This window comes from Mustela putorius, unplaced genomic scaffold (genome assembly GCF_011764305.1).
Source record: "Mustela putorius furo isolate JIRA1106 unplaced genomic scaffold, ASM1176430v1.1 tig00003834_pilon_pilon_pilon, whole genome shotgun sequence".
In the NCBI taxonomy this organism is placed as follows: Eukaryota; Metazoa; Chordata; class Mammalia; order Carnivora; family Mustelidae; genus Mustela; species Mustela putorius.
In genome coordinates, this window is record NW_025421987.1 from 21,845,114 (window position 1) to 21,850,796 (window position 5,683).

At 33.5% G+C, this 5,683-nt stretch overlaps 1 non-coding gene across 1 annotated transcript; it reads left to right on the forward strand.

Moving 5' to 3' along the window:
- Positions 1 to 4,799: 4,799 nt before the first annotated feature.
- Positions 4,800 to 4,906, forward strand: LOC123394575. Its single transcript, XR_006609334.1, has one exon. It is a non-coding gene; the product is annotated as a U6 spliceosomal RNA (small nuclear RNA).
- The last annotated feature ends 777 nt before the right edge of the window (positions 4,907 to 5,683 follow it).

A 5,683-nucleotide genomic window follows, 5' to 3' on the forward strand; every position in this document is an offset into this window, starting at 1 on the left:
CATTTATAATAGTGAGTCAGAAAACATGTAATTAGTTCAATCAGGTGCCTTATTTTCCCCATATGAACTGAAGTTTGGTTTACTTAAATTGATCAGCAGTTTGTTCTGGTGTTAGTTGGCACTCTAAGAGATGCTTTTGAAATTGTGCCTACTGAAATGGTTTGCTTTATTTTTAAAAGTAATTTTTCCAAGTTCATTTTTTGCTACAGGTGTTGCCTTATGAATATATCATGTGTCCATTGGGCATTCAAGTAGTTAATAGACTAAATCTCTCTAATTATAGAGGAAATCAAGAGGTGTTGACAGCTCTGCTATTTGGGGGGAGTGACAACCCTGGGTGCCTGCCACACTCTGACATTCAAGCTACACTTCTTAGATCAGAAACTCTCTGTAAAAATAATTGCTCTGGAAGTGGCTTACAGTGGCTCACAAAAGTTATATATATTTTGTCAGATTTGTCTAGTCAACTGTGACATCAATCCCTGCCCACCCCCTCATCTCTCCAGATTTAAGCCTAAAGAGTTAGCAACAAAATAATGTGCTACTAGGGTCCCCTCCTCTCAAGGTTAGTGTGGAGTTGTGAAGGGCATGACACTGGGAAACATGGGGCATGAGTCCTAGCCAAATTCTAATTTCCAGCACTATTGGTGTAGCTTCATTGGAATTTACTTTCTTGTCAAAAAATTCAACTGCATTTTTGCCAACCTCCATTTGTACTACCTGATTTTTCCTTTTCTTGTTACATTTCAACTTAATGTTACTTGAGCTATTGGTTTTACTCATTTTCTTTATTTCTTTCATGCATCATGTGAATGCATCACCATATTTCTTTAACTCCCCATATACAAGAAGTGTATCCATTACTAACTGTCAGGATCACAGCCACAATGACAGTAATAACACAAGCTATCATAAATTGTTCAGAAAATTTTGTACTTTTCCATAAGGATAATACATGTTTGAATTGTTTGTGAATCTCTTTATCTCACAATGACTTTTCAAAATGGAACCCTTTCCTTAGATATATAGTAAATTTCAGCATTGGACCCAAGTTGGATCTCCACTAACTCCTATCTATGCTTGATCTATGCCTTATATATTTGCTTCACATCTCTTTTTTGGATGTACATTGTTCCTTGTCCCTGGGATCAGTGATGTTTTGGGCAGTAGGATGTTAGCAGACCTGATGTAAGGAGAGTGTTAAAAAGGGTTTATGTGTTTGGGTTTTATCTCTCATGTTCTTGTACCATGACAGTGAGAATGACACTCTTAGGTTATCTGCTGGTTTTAGAAGGATATGAGACCATAAACTAGAGTGAATGGGTTTACCCACTGACCTAGAATAAGTCTGGTTGAGATCAGCCAACTTCCAACTGATACTGAGATTTATGAGATATAAACACATATTGTAGTATGCCTTTGATGTTTTCTAGTTTTTTGCTATGTGCTAGTTTTGTGGTGAAAGAAAAATGACTCAAGATCGTTCCAAAATCGTCAGCCAAATTAGTGATAGATAGCTGCAGAAAGATTGATTATCTCAGAGATATTTTCATCAGGTAAGTCATTATCAATTGAGAAAGTATTATTCACATACATAAATCTCATGATAAACTTTTGATTTAGTCCATAATACTAGATTTATTTTTTATTTATTTTTTATTTAAGATTTTATTTATTTATTTGACAGAGAGAGATCACAAGTAGGCAGAGAGGCAGGCAGAGAGAGAGGAAGAAGCAGGCTCCCTGCTGAGCAGAGAGCCCAATGTGGGACTCGATCCCAGGACCCTGAGATCATGACCTGAGCCGAAGGCAGCAGCTTAGCCCACTGAGCCACCCAGGCGCCCCCATAATGCTAGATTTAAATCTGTGCTACACAATGTGTTAATGCCAAGTTATTTTTATTTTCTTCTATTTGTTTCCCACTTTTGTCACTACTTTAAAATATATTTTTCAATCTTTAAAATATTTTAAGATGAAGTCATAATTCTAAAAAAATCTTTAGGGACTTTTTTATTGTTAAAGTTTGAACTAAGTCACTTTTAACTTCATTAACTGATGTTGGGGTTCATTTTGAATGATTGCATATAATAATGCTCAGATCAAATGCAAATTTAATGAAGACTTTCTCAATGTCTCACAGCAAAAATTCCCCTTTTCTGTGTTTCCATTTCACATTTTTCTAGTGTAGTACTTAACATAATTATAGGTAGGTAGGTAGAGAGATTGATTTTTTTTTAATGTGTCTATCTCTTTTGAGGGTATTGATTATATTTTTCTTATTCGAGGCTTGCAAAGGTGTCAACAAATATTTAGTTTCTATTTCATCAGATAGGACTGTGATAATTAATTTTATGGGTCAACTTAGCTGGCTTATGGAGTGTCCAAACATTCTCAATGTTTGAGAACAATTCTCAAACATTCTCAATGATTCTGTGAGTGGTTTTAGATGAGATTAACATTTGAATAGGTAGATTGTGTAAAGCATACTGACCTTTGATATATTTATGTCCCTATCCTCAGAGCTTCTATTGGTCACCTCAGCCTTCAAACAAAATGGTATTATATATTCATTTTTTAATCAGTCATAATATCACTTTATTTCCTATTTGTAAAAAATGATTATGAAATATTTCTATCATTCCCTCTCTTTCCTCTCTACTTTTAATATCTCACATCTTTTGTTTGCAGGGTTAGTTTCATATTCTCAAAGTGGATAGTTTACATTTTGTTATATAACCATATATTTTTTTTCCCATACATTGAATGATAATCCTAGAGTCCAGTTCTTATGGGTTCTCTTCTTGACTTTCAACCAATTGCTGTTGCAGTATTTTCATTTTCTTCATAGACACTACCATACTTGTGAATGTTTGAATATATTTTTGCCCCAATTAGTTTCCTCCAACTTCCTCCTGAAGCATCTGTCATCTCACTGTAATTTGGTATAATTATTTTATAGGTTTGCTGATCTTAGATCCTGGAATTTTCCAACATTGTGGTCATTGGTTATACCTATGCTTTTCTTGATACTATACCTGTTCTTCAATTATTTGGACAAAATAAATCTTTAAATAATTTGTAACAAAGTGTGCAGCAGAAATAGTGTTTCTGAATATTTGAAATTTCTTCATTCCTGAAATGTTTTTATTCTTCACTTCCATTTGAGTACTATTTTAGCTGGATATAAAATTTTTGTCCTCAGAAATTGGAAGATCTAGTTTTTATTCTATCATAGAATTTTGTTAATGAGAATTAAGATGCTAGACAGATTGTTTCTTTTTGTAAGAAATTTGCATACTCACCTCTGCTCCCTCTTAAACTCACACTAAAAAGCTTTGATATCTAATTTTATTCATGGTGCTATGGAACAGTGCTAACCCACATGATAGACACTAGACATTTGTTGTGCAAGTCAGACATACCTAGTGCAACTGAAGAATGTATTCAGCGTTCAGCAAGTCAGTGACTTTAATTGCTAATTTCATCACTTTATTTCCTCTGATTCATTAGGTACCACTGCTCCACTTGGATTTATATCACCTAGAATTTTTTTTTCTTTTATTGCTGTAAATTGGCATTTTTTATTAGCCTCTACTATAATTCTATTGTAATATAAGTGGAGATAAGTGAATGTGCTCAACCCTCATGCCTGTCTCTACTTTATTATCATGTCTTTAAAAAATGAGTTTTCTTTAGTTTACTCAAATTAATAAGAATAAACAAGGCATAAATTTCAATTGCTCTGATCATCAGGGTCAGAAAATCAGATTGAAGTATAATAATTCATTGCCTATTATTTCTATTTACTTTTCCAGTTGTTTATGGTATATTCAACTTTTCAAAGTAATGTTATTTTTTTATTATGTCTTTAAAATATTAACCAAATTATAAATTTGAAGACATTTTTGAATAATGACTATGTTTTCTGTTCTATCAGCAGCAGCATTATAAATATTATACATGACACAAACTACACCAAGCCCCTCTTTATGTATTCCTAGTGGGTACCATATCCATCCATCTATTAGTTTTACTTTAATATTTTATGAAATTATTCATTAACTGTGTCATTAAACAATTAAATTTAAATTAGACACAATATAACAATAACAATATATAACAAAATTGTTTTGTTATAACAATAACAAAAAGATTAGTTACAAGGAATAACAAAATTCCTATTTTTTATAATTTAGTGGGGCAACTTAAAAATGAAATCTGAAATCTGTTCAATTTTAATTCTTTTAAAATAGCAAAAGGTTTGTGCCCAGAAAATTCAATCATATCATATTTGTATAGAGACAAATATCAATTTATTTGGATTATGCAAAGGAAAGCATTCCTTACTTAGCAGCAGTTAACTAAAATTTCACCAAAGGAACTAAAAACTAATAATCTTCCAAAAGAGTTAAGATTTCTTTTATCAGATATACATTCTCAAAACAAAGTTAACTGAAATTTAAATGTATGCTATCATTGTTTGTTAAAACCATAAAATTACCTGATCATGCAGTCATTAGCAGCTTTGAGTAGTTTGCTCTGAATTAATTCTACTCTGTTGGGAGATAATCACAGAAGTTTCTAACTTGTAATGTATACTGAGACAGAAAATGTTATAAGGCATACTACTTTAAATTGTACTATGATCAGCATAAACTAATAGAATGCAGAGGCTACACTTTCTTTCAAATATCAGGTCACTATTGTCTTGAGTTAGAAACAGTTGGTTTAAACTTTGATATCAAATATCAGCCCTGTGCACTGGGAATCTGTTGTTTCACCTCAAAAGTTTATCTTGGGTGCTCGCTTCGGCAGCACATATACTAAAATTGGAATGATACAGAGAAGATTAGCATGGCCCCTGCACAAGGATTACATGCAAATTCGTGAAACATTCCATATTTTTGGGAATCCTCTTACACTGTTGGTGGAAATGCAAGTTGGTGCAGCTACTGTGGAGAACAGTGTGGAGATTCCTCAAGAAATTAAAAATAGAACTTCCTTATGGCCCTGCCATTGCACTACTGGGTATTTACCCCAAAGATATAGATGTAGTGAAAAGAAGGGCCATCTGTAACCCAATGTTTATAGCAGCAATGGCCATGGTTGCCAAACTGTGTGAAGAACCAAGATGCCCTTCAATGGACAAATGGATAAGGAAGATGTGGTCCATATACACTATGGAGTATTATGCCTCCATCAGAAAGGATGAATACCCAACTTTTGTAGCAACATGGATAGGACTGGAAGAGATTATGCTGAGTGAAATAAGTCAAGCAGAGAGAGTCAATTATCATATGGTTTCACTTATTTGTGAAGCATAACAAATAGCATGGAGGACAAGGGGAGATGGAGAGGAGAAGGGAGTTGAGGGAAATTGGAAGGGGAAGTGAATCATGAGAGACTATGGACTCTGAAAAACAGTCTGAGGGTTTTGAAGGGGTAGGGGGAGGGAGGTTGGGGGATCCAAGTGGTGGGTATTGGGGAGGGCATGGATTGCATGGAGCACTGGATGTGGTGCAAAAATAATGAATAAAAAATAAAATTAAAAAATTAAAAAAATAAAAATTAAAAAAAATTTTAAAAAGCACATGTATATTGGGAAAAAAAAAAGTTTATCTTGGTAGAGCAAATGCATCCATTAAAAAGGAGGTTTGACCCTGTAGTTCCAACTCTGAATCTT